This window comes from Bombina bombina, chromosome 6, assembly GCF_027579735.1.
Source record: "Bombina bombina isolate aBomBom1 chromosome 6, aBomBom1.pri, whole genome shotgun sequence".
Classification (NCBI taxonomy): Eukaryota; Metazoa; Chordata; class Amphibia; order Anura; family Bombinatoridae; genus Bombina; species Bombina bombina.
The window spans coordinates 137,226,109-137,240,645 of record NC_069504.1 but is presented as its reverse complement, the minus strand read 5'-3'; positions in this window follow the sequence as shown (position 1 = coordinate 137,240,645).

The following is a 14,537-nucleotide window of genomic DNA, read 5'->3' as shown; positions in this document are numbered from 1 at the left end:
ACAATTAAATACAATTAAATAAATAAACTAGTACAAAAAAAACCAAAACACTAAATTACAGAAACTAAAAAATATTACAACAATTTTAAACTAATTACACCTAATCTAAGCCCCCTAATAAAATAAAAAAGCCCCCCAAAATAATAAAATTCCCTACTCTACACTAAATTACAAATAGCCCTTAAAAGTAATCAGCTCTTTTACCTGTAAAAAAAGAAATACAACCCCCCAACATTAAAACCCACCAACTACACACCCAACCCTACTCTAAAACCCACCCAAACCCCCCTTAAAAAACCTAACACTAACCCCCTGAAGATCACCCTACCTCGAGCCATCTTCACCCAGCCGGGCACAAGTGGACCTCCAGAGGGGCAGAAGTCTTCATCCGATCCGAGCAGAAGAGGACCTCCAGATGAGCAGAAGGTTTCATCCAGGCGGCATCTTCTATCTTCATCCATCCGGAGCTGAGCGGGTCCATCTTCATTCCATCCGACGCAGGGCATCCTCTTCCATTGACGTCCTAACGAAGAATGAAGGTTCCTTTAAATGAAGTCATCCAAGATGGCGTCCCTTGAATTCCGATTGGCTGATAGGATTCTATCAGCCAATCGGAATTAAGGTAGGAAAAATCCTATTGGCTGATGCAATCAGCCAATAGGATTGAAGTTCAATCCTATTGGCTGATCCAATCAGCCAATAGGATTGAGCTCACATTCTATTGGCATCCTTAATTCTGATTGGTTGATAGAATCCTATCAGCCAATCGGAATTCAAGGGACGTCATATTGGATGACGTAATTTAAAGGAAGAGGATGCTCCACGTCGGATGGATTGAAGATGGACCCGCTCCGCTCTGGATGGATGAAGATAGAAGATGCCATCTGGATGAAGCCTTCTGCCCGTCTGGAGGTCCTCTTCTGCCCGGATCAGATGAAGACTTCTGCCCCTCTAGAGGTCCACTTGTGCCCGGCTAGGTGAAGACGGCTCAAGGTAGGGTGATCTTTAGGGGGTTAGTGTTAGGTTTTTTTAAGGGGGGTTTGAGTGGGTTTTAGAGTAGGGTTAGGTGTGTGGGTGGTGGGTTTTAATGTTGGGGGGTTGTATTTCTTTTATTACATGCAAAAGAGCTGATTACTTTGGGGCAATGCCCTGCAAAAAGCCCTTTTAAGGGCTATTTGTAATTTAGTGTAGGGTAGGGAATTTTATTATTTTGGTGGGCTTTTTTATTTTATTAGGGGCTTAGATTAGGTGTAATTAGTTTAAAATTCTTGTAATTTTTTTTATTTTCTGTAATTTAATGTTTTTTTTTGTACTTTAGTTTATTTAATTGTATTTAATTGTAGGTAATTGTAGTTAATTAATTTAATTTATTTAATTAAGTGTTAGGTGTAATTGTAACTTAGGTTAGGATTTATTTTACAGGTACTTTTGTATTTATTTTAACTAGGTAGTTAATAAATAGTTAACAACTATTTAATAACTATTGTACCTAATTAAAATAAATACAAAGTTGCCTGTAAAATTAAAAAAAAAACTAAAATAGCTACAATGTAATTATTAATTATATTGTAGCTATCTTAGGGTTTATTTTATAGGTAAGTATTTAGTTTTAAATAGGAATAATTTAGTTAATATTAGTAAATTTATTTAGATTAATTTAAATTATATTTAAGTAAGGGGGGTGTTAGGGTTAGATTTAGGGGTTAATAAAATTAATATAGTGTAGGGGGGCAGATTAGGTGTTAATAAATATAATGTAGGTGGCGGCGGGGTCCGGGAGCGGCGGTTTAGGGGTTAATAACTTTATTTAGTTGCGGCGGAGTCCGGGAGTGGCAGTTTAGGGGTTAATAACTTTTTTTAGTTGTGGCAGGGTCCGGGAGCAGCAGTTTAGGGGTTAATAAGTTTATTAGAGTGGTGGTGGGCTCCGGGAGCAGCGGTTTAGGGGTTAATAAGTATAAAGTAGGTGGCAGCAGTGTAGGGGGGGCAGATTAGGGGTGTTTAGACTCAGGGTACATGTTAGGGTGTTAGGTGTAGACATTTCCCATAGGAATCAATGGGATATCGGGCAGCAGCGAACATAAGCTTTCGCTGCTGTCAGACTCCCATTGATTCCTAAGGCATCCGCCGCCTCCAGAGTGGCGGATTGAAAACCAGGTACGCTGGGCCAGAAAAGTGCCGAGCGTACCTTGTAGGATCTTGATAACTTCCAAAAGTAGTCAGATTGTGCCGAACTTGCATTCGGAACATCTGTAGTGACGCAACCATTGATCTGTGTTGGACTGAGTCCGGCGGATCGTATGTTACGTCACAAAATTCTACTTTTGCCGGTCTCTAGCCTTTGATAACTATGGCGAATCAGGCTCACCACAAATATGCTGCGGAATTCCAGCGTATTTGCGGTTGACAGCTTGATAAATAGAGGCCATTGTCTCTTATTTACTTGTGATGTAATGATGTAATTCTACTGCATTGAGTGCTCCTTTAACTACTAGTTACATTAAAAGGACACTGAACCCAAATGTTTTATTTCATGATACAGATACACCATGCAATTTTAAGTAACTTTCTAATTTACTCCTATTATCCATTTTTCTTCGTTCTCTTGCTATCTTTATTTGAAAAAGAAGGCATCTAAGTTTTTTTTTTTTTTTTTTTTTTTTTTTTTTTTTTTTGGTTCAGTACTCTGGACAGCACTTTTTTTCTGGTGGATGAATTTATACACCAATCAGCAAGAACAACCCAGGTTGTTCACCAAAAATGGGCCGGCATCTAAACTTACATTTTTTTTATTTCAAATAAAGATACCAAGAGAATGAAGAAAATTTGTTAATAGGAGTAAATTAGAAAGTTTCTTAAAATGTCATGCTCTATCTGAATCACAAAAGAAAAAAATTGGGTTCAGTGTCCCTTTAAGGATGAGATCAACAGAGAAACCTGGCTAAGTAATATAAATCTTTAAAGGGACACTGAACCCAATTTTTTTCTTTCCTGATTCAGATAGATAATGCAGTTTTAAGCAACTTTCTATTTCACTCCTATTATACATTTTTCTTCATTCTCTTGCTATCTTTATTTGAAAAGCAAGACTGTAAGTTTAGAAGCCGGCCCATTTTTGGTTCACAACCTAGGTTGTACTTGCTGATTGGTGTATAAATTCATCCACCAATAAAAAAAAGTGCTGTCCAGAGTTCTGAACCAAAAAAACAAACAAATGTTGTCCAGGGTCGGAACCAAAAATTGTCTGGCTCCTTAGCTTAGATGCCTTCTTTTTCAAATAAAGATAGCAAGAGAACAAAGAAAAATTGATAATAGGAGTAAATTGGAAAGTTGCTTAAAATTGCATGCTTTATCTGAATCGCGAAAGAAAAAATGTGGGTTTAGTGTCCCTTTAAGGCTTTTTCAAATGTGGTATGTGCAGTGGATGTAGTTAGGTGTCGAAAAAAATAAAACAGAGAATGGTTCATTCTCATGCTAACCATAAACAACACTGTATTAGACAAATTATCACATGTAATACACAGTGTAGTTAAGTTACCGTTTCAGTGTGGTTTTCAGTATATTGGATGTACCACACGACCTAAGGGTGAGAGTTGCTGACCATATAGAATATATATAAAGGTTTTAAAAAAACATCAACTCCATTTTAAGAAAAAAAACATTATTGTAATTCCAGTGAGTTAGACTTTATAGAAATAGCTAAGGTAGTTCCATCCTGCCGAGTGGAGGATGTATTGAATACACTTCATAAACTGGAGATGAAGTAGATTTTCAAATGAATAGTCTTATCCCCCAATGGTTTAAATAGGGATTTTTAAATTTTCTATTTTGGATAATTAATTTGGATGGTTAAATATAAATAACCAGATCCCCAAAGATATATATTTCCCCTATATGTATATGTGTATATTTATGTGCATGTGTACAGGGAGTGCAGAATTATTAGGCAAGTTGTATTTTTGAGGATTAATTTTATTATTGAACAACAACCATGTTCTCAATGAACCCAAAAAACTCATTAATATCAAAGCTGAATAGTTTTGGAAGTAGTTTTTAGTTTGTTTTTAGTTATAGCTATTTTAGGGGGATATCTGTGTGTGCAGGTGACTATTACTGTGCATAATTATTAGGCAACTTAACAAAAAACATATATATACCCATTTCAATTATTTATTTTTACCAGTGAAACCAATATAACATCTCAACATTCACAAATATACATTTCTGACATTCAAAAACAAAACAAAAACAAATCAGTGACCAATATAGCCATCTTTCTTTGCAAGGACAATCAAAAGCCTGCCATCCATGGATTCTGTCAGTGTTTTGATCTGTTCACCATCAACATTGCGTGCAGCAGCAACCACAGCCTCCCAGACACTGTTCAGAGAGGTGTACTGTTTTCCCTCCTTGTAAATCTCACATTTGATGATGGACCACAGGTTCTCAATGGGGTTCAGATCAGGTGAACAAGGAGGCCATGTCATTAGATTTTCTTCTTTTATACCCTTTCTTGCCAGCCACACTGTGGAGTACTTGGACGCGTGTGATGGAGCATTGTCCTGCATGAAAATCATGTTTTTCTTGAAGGATGCAGACTTCTTCCTGTACCACTGCTTGAAGAAGGTGTCTTCCAGAAACTGGCAGTAGGACTGGGAGTTGAGCTTGACTCCATCCTCAACCCGAAAAGGCCCCACAAGCTCATCTTTGATGATACCAGCCCAAACCAGTACTCCACCTCCACCTTGCTGGCGTCTGAGTCGGACTGGAGCTCTCTGCCCTTTACCAATCCAGCCACGGGCCCATTCATCTGGCCCATCAAGACTCACTCTCATTTCATCAGTCCATAAAACCTTAGAAAAATCAGTCTTGAGATATTTCTTTGCCCAGTCTTGACGTTTCAGCTTGTGTGTCTTGTTCAGTGGTGGTCGTCTTTCAGCCTTTTTACCTTGGCTATGTCTCTGAGTATTGCACACCTTGTGCTTTTGGGCACTCCAGTGATGTTGCAGCTCTGAAATATGGCCAAACTGGTGGCAAGTGGCATCTTGGCAGCTGCACGCTTGACTTTTCTCAGTTCATGGGCAGTTATTTTGCACCTTGGTTTTTCCACACGCTTCTTGCGACCATGTTGACTATTTTGAATGAAACGCTTGATTGTTCGATGATCACGCTTCAGAAGCTTTGCAATTTTAAGAGTGCTGCATCCCTCTGCAAGATATCTCACTATTTTTTACTTTTCTGAGCCTGTCAAGTCCTTCTTTTGACCCATTTTGCCAAAGGAAAGGAAGTTGCCTAATAATTATGCACACCTGATATAGGGTGTTGATGTCATTAGGCCACACCCCTTCTCATTACAGAGATGCACATCACCTAATATGCTTAATTGGTAGTAGGCTTTCGAGCCTATACAGCTTGGAGTAAGACAACATGCATAAAGAGGATGATGTGGTCAAAATACTCATTTGCCTAATAATTCTGCACTCCCTGTATATGTATATATTTTTCTCATTATGTCTATTTTAGATTTTTTTATTGTATGTATATTTCCACTATGTATATATATATATCTTTATTATGGTTAGTACGATAAAAACGTGGTGCATATTTTTTACTGCACAAACAAATGACATACACCTAGATTACAAGTTTTGCGTTGCGGCTTTTAAGGCTGGAAAAAAATGGCAATTTCAGTGTAAAAGCAGTAACGCACTATTGGGAGTCGTGTCGGTATAGTTATACCGCAAGTATTTTAGCCTGTAACGCAACGTCAATCCTGCACTAAAAAAAATGAAATTTTTGCGTGGGATTTCCATAGCCCCGGTTTTACAGGTTGTGTGGTGAGACTAAAATGCTTGTGTTACAGCCTATACCGACATGATCCATACCGCCATCTGAGAGCAGTATTTATGGATTTTGTGTAATAAAAAGGTTTCACAAAACTCATAAGTAAACTGTTACAAAGTACACTAACACCCATAAACTACCTATTAACCCCTAAACCACCACCCTCCCACATCGCAGTCACTAAATTAAGCCTATTAACCCCTAATCTGCCACCCACTCACATCACGACTATTCAATACATTTATTAACCCCTATTCTGCTGCCCGCCCACATTGTCAACACTATTTAAATATATTAACCCCTATTCCGCCGCTCCCCAACATCGCCGCCACTAAATAAAGTTATAAACCCCCTAAACCTCTGGCCTCCCATATCTCCGCCACTAAATAAACCTATTAACCCCTAAACCGCCGGACCCCAACATTACAAATCACTATATTAAACTATTATCCCCTAAACCTAACACCTCCCTAACTTTAAAATAAAATTATAATATAACTATATTTAAATAAATAAAAAATTACCTGTGAAATAAAAATAACCCTAACTTTAAACTATAAATTAACCTAACATAACTATTCTAATAACATTAAAAATACTGCCAATTAAAATATCTAAATTACAAATTTAAAAAAAAAAACCTAACACTACGAAAAAAAATCTAAATTACAAATAAAAAAAACAAATCCTACAAAAAATTTAAAAAATCTAAGTTTACCAAAAATAATTAACACTAAAATCATGAAAAATAAAAACACTAAGATTACAAAAAAATTAAATAATATTATCAAAAATAAAAACAGTTACACCTAATCAATAGCCCTATAAAAATAAAAAAGCCCCACCAAAATAAAAACACCCCCTAGCCTGCAATAAACTACCAACAGTCCTTAAATGGGCCTTTTGTAGGGCATTGCCCTAAAGAAATCCGCTCTTTTACATGTAAAAAAATACTAAGTCCCCCAACAGTAAAACCCACCACCCAACCAACCCCCCAAAATGAAAAACCTAACTCTAAAAAAAACCTAAGCTACCCATTGCCCCTAAAGGGGCATTTGTATGGGCATTGCCCTTAAAAAGGCATTTAGCTCTTTTGCATTGCCCTTTAAAGGGCATTTAGCTATTTTTCAAAGCCCAAAGCCTTAATCTAAACCCCCCCCCAAATAATAAAAAAAAAAAACTAACACTAACCCCAGAAGATGTACTCATGGTTTCTGAAGTCCGGACATCCCTCTCCATTCTGGTGGTGAGGTCTTTATCCAGGTGGTGAGGAAGACTCCTTTTCATATGGTTGCCGCCGTACACTGAAGTTGAATGCAAGGTAGCTGTTTCAAAATGGCGTACCTTGCATTCCTATTGGCTGATTTGATTCTTCAAATTCAAATCAGCCGATAGGATGAGAGCTTCTGAAATCCTATTGGCTGTTAAAAACAGTCAATAGGACGAGAGCTACTGAAATCCTATTGGCTGTTCAAATAGGGTGTTAGGTTTTTTTTCTAACACCTTCTCCCAATTGATGTCTATGGGGTAAAGCGTGCACGAGCACGTCAAAGCAGCACTTGGATTTTGTGCGGTATGGAGCTTAATGCCACCATATCGCACGCACAAGGAGACTTTATAGTAACTCGTAATAGCAGCGCTATGGAGGGTGAAATAACTCAACTTTTGTTGCGTTCGTTTCACATCCTGTCTAGCGCAAAACTTGTAATCTAGGTGAATTTTTTTTGTTGTACCTTAAAGGGACACTGAACCCAAATTTTTTCTTTCGTGATTCAGATAGAGTATGACATTTTAAGCAACTTTCTAATTTACTCCTATTATCATATTTTCTTCATTCTCTTGGTATCTTTATTTGAAATGCAAGAATGTAAGTTTAGATGCCGGCCCATTTCTGGTGAATAACTTGGGTTGTTCTTGCTGATTGGTGGATAAATTCATCCACCAATAAAAAAGTGCTGTCCAGAGTTGAACAAAAAAAAAAAAGCTTAGATGCATTCTTTTTCAAATAAAGATAGCAAGAAAACGAAGAAAAATTGATAATAGGAGTAAATTAAAAAGTTGCTTAAAATATCATGCTCTATCTGAATCACAAAAGAAAAAAATTGGGTTCAGTGTCCCTTTAACATATTTGAAATATCAGCTTTTTTAAATTTTAAACATTGGTTAATATAAATGTTAGTCGAAATCTTTGTGTTAAATTGTTACGGTATAGTTTCATAGTTGCTGTCTTTTGTCCTTAATGTTACTACCTATGGAGAACAAACATAGCATAAATATAGAACTACAAATATGGAAGATCCAACGAAGCCACTAATATGGTGGAGGTGCATCAATCGGAAATTACATAAACGGATACCGGAAGTGACACAGATTTACCATATATGCGTCCAAAATCTGGTTTCATCTAATTGGTCTAAACATATTCTTCATTAGTACCCAGAGATAAGACTTCTATAAAACATATACTTAAAACTAAACAAAATGGTACATTTTAGCTAATATGCTACCTGCATATAACAATTTTAATCTGATATTGATACTTAGATCTTGTATTAGTGTATGCCATCCGGCTAGTAACTGGATGATATATTCTAGACAGTTCTTATTGTCCTTATACGCTTGCCACCCTTATGGCCATTTGTGTGCGAATTCTCAACATTCTCAAGTCTTAGGGTTGGCTTTGCCTCTGGATCCCCGTGTGTAGGGTCTTAATTTCCACTCAATTCCTTTGTTCCTTAGGCTGTTGTGTGATTCCCTCCATTCATCTCAGAATCATATAGTGTCCATATCTGCTATATAGTTCCTTTCATGTTGGCTGCTGTGTGCATAGGTTCAGGAGGGTAATTATATTGGTAACTTGCCCGGTGTGTGTCTTATCCAATGAATGGTGGGAGTCACTTCCATGTCATCCCTCATTCATATCAGCGGAGTATGAAAGAGGATACTACCCCCCATGGGGTCTGTATCCCTATCCCCCCGTGATGTGGAGCACTGTACCTTAGTGGCGTACCCTAGTTTGTATCTCCTACCTATATCAGAGCCTTAAAGTCTGGTGCCGAGTTGAGTCCTCCAGGATGTATCGTTCCTAATCTGTACATCCACTCCGCCACTCTCCTGAGTAGGGCTTTGTTGCGGTCTCCTCCTCTTTCCAGCTGGGGGATGTGATCAATCAGGATGTACCTTATACTGGATACCTGGTGTAGCCTTTGTGCACAGTGTCTGGCTACAGGCTGGTCAGACTCCCCTGTATCAAGTGCCACATGTATTGCCTGCCTATGGTTGGCCATCCTTTCTCGTAATGTGCCACTGGTTTTTCCAATGTAGAACCGGGCACATGGGCAAAACAGTCGATAGATTACATGCGTTGTATTACATGATAAGGAATGCTTGATATGGTACACTCGATTAGTGTGTGGGTGGTGGAATGTTTTGGTGGTTATCAGGCCATTACATGTGGTACAGCCTAGGCACCGATATGAGCCTTTAATGTTGACGTTCACTTTGTTCAAGTAGCATCTTTTGGGGTCCGATTTTACTAAGAGGTCTCTTAGGTTGGTACCCCTTCGGTAGGCAATCATTGGTGTAAGATTGTGTGCGAACCTTAGTTTGGGATCTGATTGGACCACTGGCCAATGTCTTCTCAGTAGCTAGCCTCAGTGGTGTTGGGTGAGAAGGTAGTAGCCATAATGAGCCTATTTGTTGGTTGGGTTATGTCTTCTTTATATATGAGAGTCTCTTGTGTGTACGGTAGTACTTCTTGTAGGATTTCATCTATTATCCTTTTCTTGTACCCCCGCTGTATGAACTTGTCCCTCATGTATTGAAGTTGGGAGACCCCTGTAGGTTTACTGGAATTATTACGTATTACTCGTATCATTTGTGATTTGATAATCCCTTTGAGTAGGGCTGGTGGGTGGCAACTATTTGCACATAGAATGGAGATCCTATCCGTGGGTTTGTGATAGAGCGTGGTACTTAATGTTCCATTTTGAATGTAGACATTAAGGTCCAAAAAATGTATTTCTACTTCACTATATGTGATTTTAAACCTCACCAGTGTGGCTGTGTGATTTATTTGTTCAAACCATTCAAGTAATTTGTGTTGTCCCCCCCGCCAGATAAGAAAGACATCATCTATGTATCTTACATAGAATATTATAGATGATGTGTCTCTATTCCAAAGGAATGTTTTCTCAAAATCAGACATGTAGATATTAGCATACGATGTGGCCATATTAGACCCCATCGCCGTGCCAGATATCTGCAGATAATATTTAGTCTCAAAATGAAAGTAGTTATGAGTGAGACAAAATTCCATCAATGTCATAAGGTATTCAATCGGGGGTCCCTCATATTCTGTGTCCTCAATGAGGTGTTTCCTAACTGTAGCTTGTTCCTTGTCGTGGGGGATGATGGTGTAGAGACTGTTGACATCCAGGGTCACCAGGATGTCCCCAGTCTCCACAGCAACATCCCTCAATTTACGTATGAGATCATTTGTGTCAGCGATATAAGAGGTGATTTTTTTCACTGTTGGTTGCAGCAGAATATCAATGAGTTGTGCCACTGGTTGCGTCATAGACTGTACCGCTGACACAATTGGTCGCCCCGGTGGTCGTTGCATGGTTTTATGAATTTTGGGTGTGGTGTATAGTATGGGGACCTTTGGGTGTTCAGTTACGCAGAATTCGTGCAATTGCTCATTTAGATATCCTTGTTCATACCCTAATTTAAGGGTTTGATCCAATTCTTTTTTATATCTGCCTGTAGGGTCACTAGATAGAATGGTATATGTGTCAGTATCACCTAACTGTTGCAGGATGTCCTCTATATAGTCCAAAAGGACAATGGCTCCGCCCTTATCTGCGGGGCGGTTTTTTGGATCACTGGAGGTACACAGATATTTTGTATTGATGTAATTTACATTTTTTTGACACCACTGTTATGCTGATGACGTTTATTTTTGGAAATAAACTTTATTTTATGTTTTTGAAAGGATTCTTATAGAGTATGAATTTGTAATCAACCATATTTACTCATATTATCCATTTTTCTTCTTTATATGGCTGTCTTTATTTAAAAAATAATATATATAAGCTAAGGAGGCAGACAGTTTTTTTTAATGACCCTGTACAGAACTGTTTTATTGGGGGCTGACATAAAATTGGTGGCTGCCATAGAGCCAACAATCATTAAAAACAACCCATGTTTTAAATTAAAATGGGCCTGCAACAAAACTAAAATTCTTTGATTTTCAAATAAACATATTCACGGAATGAAATAAAATAATAGGATAACATTACAAAGTCAATTAAAATTCAATACTCTATCATGAAATTAAATTATTTTTTTCTGCGTCATTGAAATATACATAATTTATAATTACAATAAACAATATAAGAAGTGATATTTACAGGCTCTAATGAGCGATTGGAAGTTCCGGTATTGCTCGTTATCGTGTCTCTGAAGGTCTGAAAACCTCCGACGTGACCTCCTTATGCCTGACACCCTTCTCATGCACCACATCATCTTATAGATGATGCAGTCCCTATCCTCATAAGCGATGCCTCTCACACCTCCTATATCGGTCCATCCCATACACCAGGATCAACAACTCCCCGTAACTAAAAACTGGAGTTTGCGCCATCTTGAACTCCAAAAATGTATATAACATAATTTTTAAGTGCGACACAACTATACCAATTAGAGAGCAATCTGATTGGTTATTGACAGTGGAAGCAAATTATTAATATCTGATTGGCGGATTAGATTAATCATTTGTTTATGACAATTGCTGTGTAATCCACATTGAAAATGTAAACATATTATACAATATGCGTCACCAATGACTGAGTTATGAAAACTATATCCTAAAACATCTTTTTTTTCGCACTTGCTAATAAATCCTCAATAAAACAAATATGAATGTATATTTACTTACATAAGTGTATTGAATCAATTTTAACGAATTTCATAAAAATTATTGATTATTAGTGATGTCGCGAACATAAAATTTTCGGTTCGCTAACGGCGAACGCAAACTTCCGCAAATGTTCGCAAACTGCCGAACCAGGCGAACCGCCATAGGCTTCAATAGGCAGGGGAATTTTAAAACCCACCGGGACTCTTTCTGGCCACAATAGTGATGGAAAAGTTGTTTCAAGGGGACTAACACCTGGACTGTGGCATGCCGGAGGGGGATCCATGGCAAAACTCCCATGGAAAATTACATAGTTGATGCAGAGTCTGGTTTTAATCCATAAAGGGCATAAATCACCTAACATTCCTAAATTGTTTGGAATAACGTGCTTTAAAACATCAGGTATGATGTTGTATCGATCAGGTAGTGTAAGGGTTACGCCCGCTTCACAGTGACAGACCAAACTCCCGCAGCGGGTACAACATCTAAATAGTTTCTAAATTTTGTCCTGAGTTTAGAAATACCCAATGTTAACATGTTCTTTGCTTTTTTTGCAAGTTATAGGGAAATAAATACAAGAATCACTTTGCTATTTCAAAACCACTTTTTTTCAAAATGAGTGCTAGTTACATTGGAACCCTGATATCTGTCAGGAATACCTGAATATCCCTTGACATGTATATATATTTTTTAGAAGATATCCCAAAGTATTGATCTAGGCCCATTTTGGTATATTTCATGCCACCATTTCACCGCCAAATGCGATCAAATAAAAAAAAAATGTTCACTTTTTCACAAACTTTAGGTTTCTCACAGACATTATTTACAAACAACTTATGCAATTATGGCATAAATGGTTGTAAATGCTTCTCTGGGATCCCCTTTGTTCAGAAATAGCAGAATTATATGGCTTTGGCGTTGCTTTTTGTTAACTAGAAGGCTGCTAATTGCCACTGCGCACCACACGTGTTTTATGCCCAGCAGTGAAGGGGTTAATTAGGGAGCATGTAGGGAGCTTGTAGAGTTAATTTTAGCTTAAGTGTAGTGTAGTAGACAACCCAAAGTATTGATCTAGGCCTATTTTGGTATATTTCATGCCACCATTTCACCGCCAAATTACGTCAAATAAAAAAAAAATGTTCACTTTTTCACAAACCTTTGGTTTCTCACTGAAATTATTTACAAACAGCTTGTGCAATTATGGCACAAATGGTTGTAAATGCTTCTCTGGGATCCCCTTTGTTCAGAAATAGCAGACATATATGACTTTGGCGTTGCTTTCTGGTAATTAGAAGGCCGCTAAATGCTGCTGCGCATCACACATGTATTATGGCTAGCATTGAAGGGGTTAATTAGGTAGTTTGTAGGGAGCTTGCAGGGTTAATTTTAGCTTTAGTGTAGAGATCAGCCTCCCACCTGACACATCAGACCCCCTGATCCCTCCCAAACTGCTCCCTTCCCTCCCCCACCCCACAATTGTCCCGCCATCTTAAGTACTGGCAGAAATTCTGCCAGTACTAAAATAAAAGGTTTTTAAAAAAATAATAATAATTTTTTTAGCATATTTACTTATGCTGTGGTGTAGCATCCCCCCTTAGCCCCAACCTCCCTGATCCCCCCAAAACAGCTCTCTAACCCTCCCCATCTGCCTTATTGGTGGCCATCTTGGGTACTGGCAGCTGTCTGCCAGTACCCAGTTTGCAAAAAAAATAGTTTTTTCTGGTTTTTTTTTTCTGTAGTGTAGCTTTCCCCCCCCCCCACAGACCAACCCCCACCACCTGCCACACCAGATATGAGTGGTGGCACTGGGCAAGTGGGCACAGTATACGCTGTGAGCCTGACACACACGCTGGCAGGCATGCAACTGCAATTAGATTACACAGGAAAAAAAAAAATCAGACTGATGTTCTAGCCCTAAAAAGGGCTTTTTGGGGTGCTGTCCTTACAGCAGAGATCAGATGAGTCCTTCAGGACTGTAGTGGACACTGAATACACTAGCCTAGCTATCAATTTCTCTATTAAATCAGCAGCAGCTACACTGTCCCTCCTCTCACTAAGAATGCAGCTTCCGAATGAATCTAAAATGGCTGCTGTCCAGGAGATGGGAGGGTCTGGGAGGGGGGGTCTGCTGCTGATTGGCTGGAATGTGTCTGCAGACTGTGAGGTACAGGGTCAAAGTTTACTCAATGATGATGAATAGGGGGTGGATCGAACATCGCATATGTTTGCCCGCTGCGGCGAACGCGAACAAGCTATGTTCGGCGGGAACTATTCGCCGGCGAACTATTCGCGACATCACTATTGATTATATAACAATATTGATTAAATTTAACAAACAATTTAATTTTAGAACTAACCTTTAGAACTTACCTGAACATTTAATATTATATTCGTCAATAATGTCGGCATTATTAATAGCATGTACTAAAAGAATTGAATAATGGTCAATGAAGCTAATACTGTAACACTTTTTAGTTGATGATTGTATAATTGTTAACGGCTGATTGTCCACGTATTGACTAACTATAAAAGGGGAATGAAAATGGAGTCTATTAAGTCCTACAAAGCTTTGATGAGAACTGTACGTCTTTTTGTGATTCTGTTTTTTCTTAGTTTTATTGTGACTTTGGTGTATTTTACTGTTGTTCTTTGGAAATGGCATCCGGAAAGACTAAGTCCGGGTGAAATATTTAATTTTCTTTTGAGCAAAATAGAGTTTTAGTTACCCTGGTTTTAGAAAACTATCGCCTAGATTACGAGTTTTGTCAGTAAAGAC